At 33.7% G+C, this 13352-nt stretch overlaps 1 protein-coding gene across 6 annotated transcripts in view; it reads left to right on the top strand.

Annotated features, from left to right (window-relative positions):
* The window catches only part of KCNT2 (potassium sodium-activated channel subfamily T member 2), a 398651-nt gene that overhangs the window by 306155 nt on the left and 79144 nt on the right, over window positions 1-13352 (top strand). The window lies entirely within an intron of this gene.

The following is a 13352-nucleotide window of genomic DNA, read 5'->3' as shown; positions in this document are numbered from 1 at the left end:
ACTGTGGCCTTGATTTACATTTCCCTCATGATTAGTAATGTTGAACATTTTGTTGTTTTGGGGAGAAATGAGCAGGTTACCTTCTATTCTGCCATCTTGGTAACAGTATTTATGCCCATTTTCTTTTTCATCTGACCTTTCGTTTATGTTTTGTGCACTTTTTTGCTGATTTTTTTATGTTATCCTTGTCTTGGATATTCACATCACCATTACAATTTTCTCAGTGATGCTTTTTGTGTTTGAATGTCATTGACACTTCTCCCAACAAAGTAGGTGTAACAAGTGTAACAGGCAACAGTAGAAGAGCTACATAGAGATGGAGAAGGCAAGGAGAAAAAGAAATGGAAAAGAAGAAAACAGCAATAGAATAAAAGGGAAATGTTTGTCTCATTTTCTTCCAAAGGCTTATTTCTTTTCTCTTGCTTTGATGTATTTCACAAAGCCTTTTATTAATGTGTGTATCTGTGCACAATTTGCTTCAAGACTGCTTTCTTTAAATTTGCTTTTGAGTGATCACCATTGCCAAATGATGATCATAATCACAATATACAATCATATGATAATTACACCAGATGTAAGAAGCAAAATAATGAAAATCTGAGATGACTAGGTGGTACAATAAAAATAAATACTTGGTCTTTGTCCCTGGTTTCTGACTCAGACCTTCAAAACTCCTTGTAATTTTCTGTGTGATAGGAGTGTTTTTTGTTATTCATACTTTTCAACCATACTAGATGCTATGGCAACAAAGGGACTTATGGAGGGGCACCTCTATAGGCTGGGGTGGGCACCAGAAAAAGGAAGCTCTGATTAAAAGGTTGAAACTTTTAGCCTTTACCCTCAACTCTAGGGAGGGGAGAAGGGCTAGGGGCTGAGTTTCAGCACATGACTAATGATTTAGTTAATCTTCCCTGCATAATGAAGCCTGAATAAAAACTCTGAAAAATGAGGCTTGGATTGCTTCCTGGTTGGTGAACATGTTGACATCCTGAGACAACGGGGCACCCCAACATCACAGTCATGGAAGTTCGTGTGTTTGGGAGACCCTTTAAGACACTCCCCCACATACTTTTTCATCTACTGTTCATTTGTATTCTTCAAATCATATGTATAGTGCTTTTGTTGTTCTGTGATTTATTTCAGCTAATTATTGAATCTGAGGGTTTTTGGGAAGCCCTATATATGTAGCTGGCTGGGTAGGAATACAGTTGGCTTGAGGGCACCTAGGCCTTATGGTTGGTGTTTAAATTGGGCACGGTCTTCTGGGACTGAGCGCCTTAACTTGTGGAGTCTTTGCCAACTCCGTGTAGTTAGTGTCACAATTGAACTCAATTGTAGGATGCACACTTGATACCAGAGAATTGGTGTCAGAATGCAGTCATGTCTGTAAGTTATATATTACTTTTGTAGTCAGTGGTAGAACAAAAGATAAGAATTTCTACCAGTGATTGGAGATACCTTCTGGGAGAAATACGATAAAAATGTCATTTTTTTCCGATATGTTTTCACTATAGAATAGCAAGAAGGCAAAATTTACACATTCTCAATTTAAACTCAAGTGAATAAATATTTACTGAGCACATACTATGAGCCAAATGCCTTGCTGAATGCTAAGCATTGCAACATTGAAGAAACCACATAGAATTTATAATATGATGGGTGACACAGATATATGAAAACAAACAAAAGCACATCGTCTTACTAATTTGTTCTGTCCAGACAACTTAAGCTACATTTTATTCATAATGTAGGTTCTGGAACAGCTGAGTGGGAGTTTGGTGCTACCTGCCAACACTGAGTTTGATTCATTAAGAAAGATTCTTATCCTGTTTTTAAGAAAATATTTACCTTGTCTCTATATTCATCCAAAAAGAATTTGAAAAGAATACTAATCAATCTCTGTTTCTTTAAATGAGGAAAAACATTGCCCTACCTATTCTAGAAAAGTTATAAGTACAATTTATATGGATAACAATTTTAATGTACAAACGTGTCTATTAATAATATTTATAGGATTGTGATTTTGCATAATAAGCCTAAAGTCTTCACATTATACCACGAAGACAGTGCAGTGCATAGCCAGGGAGGACATTCACTTCAAATTCAATGAAATTAGCTCCCAATGGAAGAATGCAACACAACTTCTGTATATGTGTCTATTGTGAAGAGGAAAATGTACAGCGAATTGTTAAAACTATTAAAATCAAAATAGTAAATGCAGAAAAATAATGAATTTATGTAGCTAAGTTAATTAAATTGTTTGAATGTGGAGATCTTACAAAGTTAATTATTTTATGAAATAAATAACTTACAATACAGTAGTTAACTGTTTATTATTCTTAGGAAGTCCAACAATTGTCTTTTCATAAACTTATACACACACACACACACACACACACACACACATATCTACAGAAAGAGAGAGAGAGAGATTGCAGAATTTATTTAACTTCTTGATAAATGAAAGAAACAAAAATGCTTGTAAATCACAAAAAAGAAAGTATCATCTAGGATGACAAAGGTTACTTTTGGGTGTGCTTTCTTTTTGAGATGTTAAAATAGTATCACATTAGACAAGGACATTAAACCAACGATTTTCCTACTTATTACTTCTCCCTCTACATTAAGAAGTATGTCCATCACTACTTGATTCTGTTTTGCTAGTCTGCAAGGCACTACTCATTTTTGAATTCACAGTCAAAGAGAGTACAGTACATTTATTCAGCCTTCCATTTGAAGGTACAGAGAACTGCAGCAGGAACCCTTGATTCACAGCCCAAGTTGAATAAAAGAACATTTCAAAACATTAAAACCAACAGAGTACCAGATTTATTATACTGGGAAAATGAACATTTATTTTGAGTTTATTTTAAGTATCTTTCTTGTTGCTATAACCTGTAGACGAATTACTTGAGAGATTCTGTGCTGAATGCTGTCATTATATTTAGCTTGAACTAATTGGATACAGGCTCAGAAAATGTTCAAATAATTCGTTACTATTTTCAGTGAATAATTTCTCCACAAGATGTAGAATTTGTATTATTTGTATTTAAAGTCCTTCCAAATTCCTTCCAGTAATATATTAGGAATCTAAAATTATAGTCTCCATATACTTATTCATATTTGTAATATATTCATTATCAGAATCAAACTCAGTTTAATTGAATAGGGACATACTTAAATTACTGTTAACTCTTTTTGGAAAGAAGTTTGTTCTTAGCATCTTTGACTATTATTTCATTTTTTATAACTTCTATAACTATCATATTTTCTTATTTATTTATGTAATATTTGTAAACTTAATTCTTGGGGCTTCAAACTGTCCTCAAATCATAAAGTTAAACTTAGGAAAGTTTATCTTTAATACATCAAACAGATAATAGTATATTTATATATAATTTCATTCTTTAGTCTGAAAATGATTTTGATCTGTGGGACCCATTACTGAATGCAATTCATCATGTGCTCCTGTGATTATAACAAGTCATCATGTACTCAGGTGATTATAACTGATTTAAGCAATATTTTAGAAGTGTAACATATGGAACAGTTTTGATATATCAAACCAACAAAATAGTCTAGACTCAGCAATGGGTCATTCATATGCACTCCTGTTAATCTTTCAAAGTCATGATATAATTTACATTGACAGCCCTCCATGTCATAAAACTTACACAAAAGATGTATGCATCCTTTGTTTATTTTCTAAGGACTCAGATGTTTAAATATTATCTTTAAATTTACAGCCTCCCTAACTTAAAACTGATCTCTTGAATTATGATTTTTATGTTCAAAAAAAGACTTCCTAACTTAACGCTCATCTCTTGAATGATGGTTTTTATGCTCAATAAAAATATTCTTTTTAAATGTTTTTGCCTTACTCAAAACGTAGCTTTTGCACTTATGCTGTAGCTAAAAGGAGTGGAATATCCTGCTTAATTCTTATATGAAGACTATTTTCTAACCTTTTCTGTTCCAAAATTTTACCCAATGGGGATTGCCAAATGTTTCTGTAGACATTTTGAGTGGTTCAAATTCTCCATCTCTTTCCTTGCATTTAACAATTTTTTTTTTTTGTTTTGGTTTTCAGATTTTCCCTTATCGTGAATATTACTGTTGACTTTCCCTGTTTTTGTTATTTTTAGATTTATAGTTGTATCTTAAGAGTTACAATTTTTGAACAACAATAAATCATACAGAACTTACCTTTATTTGTGTTTTTAAGTATTATAGGTACATATAGCTTATTTTATAGTTTATAAAAGCACAAGAAAGAACACTGGTTTTAACTTCTCCAAATTATCATTTTAAAAAGTACCAATGTTTTATTCTTTTATTTTATATTTTTATTTTTAATTGACAAATAATTAGTACAGTGTGACATTTATATATCTACATACATACACACACACATATGTATATATTTACAACAAGGTATGATTAGATTAAACTAATTAACAAATCCAGGACCTCACATACTTACTACTTTTGTAGTGAAAAGATTTAAAATGAACTCTTTAAGCAATTTTGAAATATACAATACATTATTATTTATTGAAGTTAGCTTTTTTTTTTTTTTTTTTTTTTTTTTTGCAATAGATCACTAAGCTTTTTCCTCTTAACTGAAACATTGCACTCTTTTGATCCACATCCCCTTATGCCCTTCCACCAGTCTCTGGTAACCATCATTCTACTCTCTACTATGAATTCAACTTTATGACATAATTCTTTTCTTTTTTTAGGCAAAATAGTATTCCACTGTGTATATATACACATTTTCTTTATCCATTAATCTGATGATGGACGGTAGATTGCTTCCATATCTTAGCTATCGTGAATAAGGCTGCCATGAACATAGGAGTGCAGACATCTCTTCAACATACTTTTTCAGTTTATTTGAATATATACCCAGAAGTGAGATTACTGTATTGCATGTCTATTTTTAGTTTTCTGAGGAAACTCCATATTGTTTTTCATAATGGCTGTTGGCCGGGCACAGTAACTCACGCCTGTCATCCCAGCACTTTTGAGAAGCCGAGGCGGGCGGATCACGAGGTCAGGAGATCAAGACATCCTGGCCAACATGATGAAACCCTGCCTCTACTGAAAATACAAAAATTATCTGGGTGTGGCAGCGTGTGTCTGTAATCCCAGCTACTCCGGAGGCTGAGACAGGAGAATCGCTTGAACCAGGGAGTCGGCGGTTGCAATAAGCTGAGATCGCGCCACTGCACTCTAGCCTGGCGACAGAGCGAGATTCAGTCTCAAAAAACAAAAAGCAAAACATAATGGCTGCCTTAATTTACATTCCCACCAACGGTGCAAAAGGTTCTCTTTGCTCCACTCCACTGGCTAACACTTACATTTTGTCTTTTTGATAGTAGCCATTCTAACAGGTATGAGGTGATATCTTATTGTAGTTTTAATTTGCATTTCCCTGATGATCAGTGATGTTGATCAGCTTTTCCTATACGTGTTGGCCGGTTGTTTACATCCTTTTGAGAAGTGTCTCTGTAGGTCCTTTGTCTTTTTTGTGACTCGGTTATTTGCTTTATTGCTGTTGAGTTGTTTGAGACCTTATATATTTTGGATATTAGCCCCTTATCAAATGTATTATTTGCAGATATTTTCTCCTAATTTTCTCCTACTCTATAGGATGTCTGTTCATTCCATTATTATTATTATTATTATTATTATTATGAATGTGCAGAAGCCTTTTAGTTTGATACAATCCCAAATGTTTGTATATGTTCTTGCTGCCTGCGTGCTTTTGGGTTCCTAGACAATAAATTATTGCCCAGAGCAATGTTGTGGAATACTTCCTCTATGTTTTCTTCTAATAGTTTGACAATTTCTGGCCTTACATTTAAGTCTTTGAGTTGATTTTTGTATATAGCATGAGATAAGGGTCCAATTTCATGCCTTTACTTGCAGATATCCAGTTTTCCCAGCACAGTTTAGTGAAGAGATGATCTTTTCTCCATGGTGTTGCCTTGGCATCTTTGTTAAAAAAAATCAATTGACCATTAATTCATGGGTTTATTTCTGGGCTCTTTATCCTGTTCTATTGGTCAATCTTCCTGTCTGCTTTTATGCCAGTGCCATTCTAGTTGGATTACTATAGCTTTGTAATAGATTTTGAAGTCAGATACTGTGATGTCTCCAGCTTTGTTTTTTGTTTTGTTTTGTTTTTTTCTCTCAAGATTGCTTTGGCTGTTTGAGGTCTTTTGTGATTCAATTCAAATTTTAGGACTGTTTTATCTAAATTCTGTGAAAAATGACATTGATATTTCAATCAGGATTGCAGTAAATCTGAAGATCACTTTGAGTAGTATGGATATTTTAACAATATTGTTTCTTCCAGTTTATGACCACAATATCACTTTAGATTTGTGTCTTCTACAATTTCTTGTATTACTGTTTAATAATTTACAGTATAAAGATCTTTTACCTCCTTGATTACATTTATTCCTAAGTACATTTTTTTTATGCTATTGTGAATGGGACTGATTCATTAATTATTTTTTCAGGTCATTTGTTTTTAGGGTAAAGAAACACTGTTGACTTTTATGTGTTGATTTTGTACCCTGCACATTTGCTGAATTTGCTTATCACTTCTGGTAGCTTTTTGGTGGAGTAGTTAAAGTTTTCATATATTATAAGTTCATGGCATTGGCAGAGACAATTTTACTTCTTCCTTTTCTGTTTAGATGCCTTTTACTTCTTTTTCTTGTCTAATTGCTCTGGCCAGAACTTCTAATACTGTGTTGAGCAAAAGTTGTTTGAATGGGCAACGTTGGCTTGCCCCTGATCTTAGAAGAAAAGCTTTTCACTTTCTACCACTGAGTGTAATGTTAGATGTGAACTTTTTATACATGGCCTATATTATGTTGAGGTACATTTCTTCTATGCCTTATTTATTGAGAGTTTTCCATCATAAAAGGATGTTGAATTTTGTCAAGTGCTTTTTATACTTGACCTTGCAATATTTGATTTTTAAGTGTGTCCTCAATAAAATCATATATCCCTGTAAAATTGGAAAGTTTTGTTAATTATTTTTGTATGCTAAGAACCTAGTTCAGTGCCTGATTCATAAAAGTAAATTGAGAAATATTTCTTGGTTGTATTACTTAGAATTGTCTCCTAAGCCATAGAATATTTTGTAGTCAATTAGAAATGTTCTATTTTTAAAGACACATTTAAAGTGTATATTTAGATTACTTACTATGTTATTTTCTGATATAATTACTATTCACCCAAGTACTTTTAAGCAGGGTTTGAGTTAGTAGATCTCTAGACTCATTTCTAAATATTTTATCTTCCAAAGTGTAAAATAAGAGCCGTTTAATGGAAGTAATGAATGGAAACTAGTAAATTGAAAAATTCTGGCCAGTTACTGCCATGACCTATGATATCTGATTCTCCTAATTTAAAATAAGTCAGAAATGCAGATTTTTATATTAAATGTTAAATGTTGGAACTTACTAAACTTCAATAAATTTAGCAAGTCCAAATGAAACTTCTCTGTAGTTGAGATTTGGACTAATTGCTGCCAGATCGTAACTTCTAGCCATATGTTGTTTTTTTGAGACACAGAGAGGTAGGTTAATGATAGTGTCACAAAAATCTAACTGGATAGGAAAGACTAAGTATTAATCATCCCTAATTCTTATTTTTCATATGTAAAGTCAGCATGATAAAGTGCAATTAGTAAAATTAATCCAAATTCTTCGTTGTCCAGAAGTAAAAGAGAAAGTAATTGTGTAATGTATTCTTATCAGGATGGAATCAGATGCTTGGAATCTTACTTTTTTTTACATAACTTTAAAGTCAATAGGTTTTGAAAATAGTGTCATAAAAATCTTCTTTTTTTTCTCTGTAATGAAAGTTAATAACAAAAGGACAGGAAATCGTACATGCAAAGTGATTCTTACAAGCAGAAGGGCAGCATCACTGTGTTTGTCTGAAAGGATTTCATAGGGTGGGTAGAATGATACGTATTTTGAAGGATGAGGAGGACCTGTAGAGATGGTTTTGAAACAGAGTTTTGACCTACAGAGATTGTTTTGATATCTCTTATATGAGATTGTTACCCACGGTGAGTTGGAACCCAAATATGAGGAAAACATTTTCAGTATTTAACTAAATAGTCAATCATCTGACTGATAGTCTGTGCTGGGAAATACTAAAAAGTTATCCTGGAAAGCAGTTTGGGAGCTAAACCTTAGAATGCCCTGAATGCTAAGTCTTTGGAGTAGTTTTTGATGCAGTGAATGGGAGTCATGGCAAGTGTTTTTTTGTTTTGTTTTTGTTTTTTTAATTATACTTTCAGTTCTAGGGTACATGTGCATAACGTGCAGGTTTGTTACATATGTATACTTGTGCCATGTTGGTGTGCTGCACCCATCAACTCGTCAGCACCCATCAACTCGTCATTTACATCAGATATAACTTACAATGCAATCCCTCCCCCCTCCCCCCTCCCCATAATAGGCGCCGGTGTGTGATGGTCCCCTTCCCGAGTCCAAGTGGTCTCATTGTTCAGTTCCCACCTATGAGTGAGAACCCATGGCAAGTTTTTAAATGAGGACATGGGGGAGGTGACATCGTCAGACCTATACTTTTATGAAATTGATGTGAAATTTTTATGTTTATCTGAAAAGAGACATTATGAGGAAAAGGGAAAGAGTAAGTTATTTCAATAAATCAGGCATGAGATAATAAAGGCCTGGTCTAGGACTCTCGGGGTGAATATACTGATTAAAACTAAAGAGAGAATTCTGGGAAATAACTGACCTTAGTGAGATAGATGATATATTTATTTAAGTATATTAAAATTATAGTACATAAGTTAAAAAAAAAAGTTGTGAGATACAAATGAAGCTCAGGAACAGGATGAAATATATATATATACATACACACACACACACACATATATATATATATGCATGCATAGATATATTCAAAGGTTGTACACATAAATGTATAATTGTAAAGCCTTAAGAAATATAAGGATTAGAGAGCCACACAGAAGGTAAAAAGAGCCACAAGGAAGGTGAGTTTAACCAAGGACTTTATCCTACGGTTCATAAAGGAGAGTCTAGAAAGGAGACAAATCAGAGAAAATGAGCGAGAGGTCCAAGAGTATTCTGGAAGCTGAGGTAGAGTGATGTGAAAAGACAGAGCTCCAGAATTAGAACGTAGTTTGTCAAACACTGTAAGAAAGTTCAAGTAGGATGAACGCTGACAAAAACCACTAGATTTAGGAATTACATTATGATTGGGTCCAGAGGAAAGAATGAAGGAATGTAAAAGAATTATAATTGAGAAAGTAGGAGATGGAAACCAGTAATTTGTGCCAATAAAATTCTTGAATTTTTAACCTACCACACTGTTCTGTTAAATCCAATAATTTTATCATCTCATTCCATATGGTATTGATGGACACAGATTAAAGGAAACAAAATTTCTGCCAGAAACAGATGCCTTCTTCCAAGAAAGGCACATGTTCATGATAATAAAACAAATGGAAAAGTAGGTAAGACCAAACATTTAAAAATGTCTGATATATTTATTGATTTAAATGTCACTGGAATTCTTTTAGATATTTATATAAATATTTGTTAGGAAAAAATATCATCAGTAAAACTTCAATTGAATTCAGAATTCTACTAGGAAAGAAATATGATAAGTTTAACAAAAAGGAATCATAGTGTATGTTTGTACTACTCACAATAGCAGAAACATTTATTGTAAAATGCAATAACTAAACACAGTAAAGTAAAAAAGCTTTGCATATTGCGAACATTACAATTCTTTATATTCTCAAACCTCCGTTAAAGAACCAAAGTGAGAAGAGAGAGGTATTGAGTGAACCTCAAATGTTTGTTTCTTGCTTCCGGTATATGAATGTTCTAAGCATAAAATTATACAATAAATTGTCTCTTGATGTAGGCTGCTAACATAAGTAGAAAAAAATTATTTATTTTTCCAACCAAATGTCACTAACTGTGTGCCAGGCATTGTTTTAGGCATTGTATAAGTAACAGAAAGCAAACTCAAGGTGCCTGCCCTCTTGATACATAGAATCTAGCTGAGATAGATTATTAATAAATTAAAAACATAAACAAGATGTAATAGGTTTCAAAAAAGCTATGAAAGTAATAACAGGTTATATTCAAGAGTAACTGCAGGAAGACATGTTTTAAATAAGGTGATAAGGAAATGCCTCTTTGGGGAAGTCATATTTGAGCTATAATGATAACACCAGCCTAGTCCAGTAAAAACCAGGGAAGTAGATTATAGGAATAATAAAAAAATACAAAGTTCTTGAGGTAATATATAATTTAGCATATTCAAACAACTGATAATAAAAAATAGCTTTTAAATTGCTTACTATATACAGTACTTTTAGAGGTTTTATTATGTTTATTTTTTGTAATCACAGTGGGATGTAGATGTCAGTATGAATCCCAATGCACCATTATAAAACTGAGCAACAGAAAGCTTAAGTAACTTGCAAAAGATCATACAACTAGTAGGCGGAAACACTTGACTGAAACTATTGTATGTATTTTCAGAATCCAAGCTCCAAACGATTGTATGTTATATTGCCTGTATGATCCGTATTTTTGGCAGGTAGACCTGTCCACCGGCGTCAAAACCCAAGTCCAAATCAACTTGTGATCTGATCTTCCTCCACACTTTCTATTTTACAGAAGTTGCCAATATCTGCCTCATTATCTAGAGACCTGTGTATCATCCTCATTTTCTCTCTACTTTAGTTCCAAATTCAATCATCATATCCTCTTAAAATTTAATGTCTAAATGCATTCTGAATAAGACCTGTTTCTGCAAATATCACAGTAGAATGTACATTCATCTTTCACTAGCATTGCTGCATTAACACTATAGTTTATCTTGCTCAGTTTTCCCATGCCACCTCCTCATTCACAAGCCATTTTCCATATTGTCATCAAAGTGAGCATCCTAAAAACATGATCAGGTCACTCCTCTTCTTAAAAACACTTTAGTTTTTCCCCATTGCCCTAAAGATGAAATTCAAAATACTTAACATGGTTTCAAAGTAGGGTAACCATATGTTTTGTTATTTCTTAGACAGTCTCAATTTATATCATTATTTTTCAGTGTAATTCTCAATTACATCCCCACTATTCTAAAACATATCCTGGTACTTTAAGACCTAGTCCAAAGTTATTGCTCCAGTCTCATTTCTGACCTCTCCATTCAACCCATACACTTAAACTCTATGGTATATTCATATTGGATTGTTTGTAGTTCCTGAAGTCTCTCAATCTTTTTTTTTTTTTTACTTCCACTGGAACATGCTAGGCATTCTGCTTATAGCTTTCTACTTATCACTCACTCTTCCCAAATTTACTGGCTAATTTCTACTCAGTTTTAGGTCTCAACTTAGACATCCTTCTAATTCAGATCTCTGGCTTTTCTACCAAAAGAATAAGCTAGGTACCCTTCCTAAGTATGTACTACTGCCTAATTATTACATATATTCACCCAAGTATTTTTGCCTATTTTGCTATTGGTACCATTCACAGCAGTGTAAGTTCTTGCAGACAAGGAAAATATCCCCGTTTGTTTAACTAGCTCCTGGTCCATATTCAACATATAATATTTCCATTAACTGGTAAGATTCTTTTAGTTCTATATAGGAGCTCTGTATTCTCAGCACTGAGGATGATTGATGCCCTACACAAAGTACGTTCTCAACACATATTTATTAAGTGACTACTTTAATGCACAAATGAATACATTGGTGTTTGGGGCCTTTAATAGTGAATGGAACTAATTTTAATTAGCGTTGCTGTTTAAGGTGATATCAATAGGATTCAGATGTGTGGAGATGGGAAGAGTTCATTTCCCACAGGATAAGCACTATAGGTTACAAAACTGTTCTGTATTTGAAAATATAGTGTGTCAAATGGTAATGTAATTGAACCAAGGAATGTTTGTTTGTTTGCTTGCTTGTTTTGAAGAGTAAACATAGCATCAAATTATCAGGGGTTCCATCACTTTATTCTGGCTACTCCCTTTAACTTCGGTTTAACATATCATGGCTTGGTCTTCTCCAGGATACTTCTTACACCTCGAGAACTAGATTTGCCCTCAAATTCACAGGAAAACCTACCTATCTCACAATAAGAACAGCTAATTCCAGTCATCTCCAAGCCACTCACATGAGCTGTTCAAGTTAAGCACTCATAACACCTAGGTTTGTAAATTAGAGAATATATTATGATTTCATAAACATAGACAAAAATGTGGAACCACTTTCCTATCCTTTGCCTTACCTTCTCCCTATATCTCAAGTGAAGATGTTCTTATAGTGATAGTCATCTCAACTAGATAGACACTATAGATGCACGTGAGATGGAAGGCTTCCCTTCCATGAGAACTAGCAAATTTGTTACATTAGAAACAGGAGCTTGCTTCTGTTGCCTCAAGAAGTGAAGGTTGATTTCTTATTTTCTCAGCTGTATAAGTATTCCTAGTAAAGAGAATTTGTCAACAAAAGAAACTAGAGTTTTTGAGGTTGCCATTTGTTAAATAGAAGCTTAACTTACATTCTCAAGAAACTCTTCAAAACTTAAACACATTTGACTTTTGCTCTCATACCTTCATTTATTAAAGGGAAAAAAACTGCAACAGAATTTTTAAAAAGAAACCATCATACATCATAACACCCCCCAACTCATAAACATTCAAAAATACATAAACAATTTAGATGTGTGTGTGTGTGTGTGTGTGTGTGTCTGTATGATATACAGAAGATTGGTTGCAAACTGATACAGCAAATGCAATTTATCAGTTAGGTGGAGAAATGAAACTAAGATGATGAACAGCTAGAGACTACTGGATGTACAAAGCCTGTTTTAGTCTGTTAGGGCTCCTAGAACAGAGTACTGTAGACTGGGTGGCTTATAGACTCCAGATGTTTAGTTCTCACAGTCTGGAGGCTGGGGATTCCACATTCAAGGTGCTGGGAGATTTGGTGTCTGGTGAGGGCCCATTTCCTAGTTCATAGATGACACATGGTAGAAGGGGCAAAGGGTTTCTCTTTTTTAAAAGGACATTAATTGCATTCATGAGGGTTCCACCTCCATGACCTAATCACCTCCCAAAGGCTTCACTTCATAATACTATTATCTTGGGGATTAGAATTTCAATGTATGAATTTTGAGGGGACACAAACATTCAGACCATAACAGGTGCCTGTCTCCCTATTTTTTTGTTCTCACCCATGAGAATATTTAAAAGCAGGTCTTCTTTGCAGTGTTATGGTACATTGTGTGACCTTAGGGTTTTTTTTTTTA

This window comes from Macaca fascicularis, chromosome 1 (assembly GCF_037993035.2).
Source record: "Macaca fascicularis isolate 582-1 chromosome 1, T2T-MFA8v1.1".
Lineage (NCBI taxonomy): Eukaryota > Metazoa > Chordata > Mammalia > Primates > Cercopithecidae > Macaca > Macaca fascicularis.
This window is presented reverse-complemented; position numbering and strand designations above follow the sequence as displayed.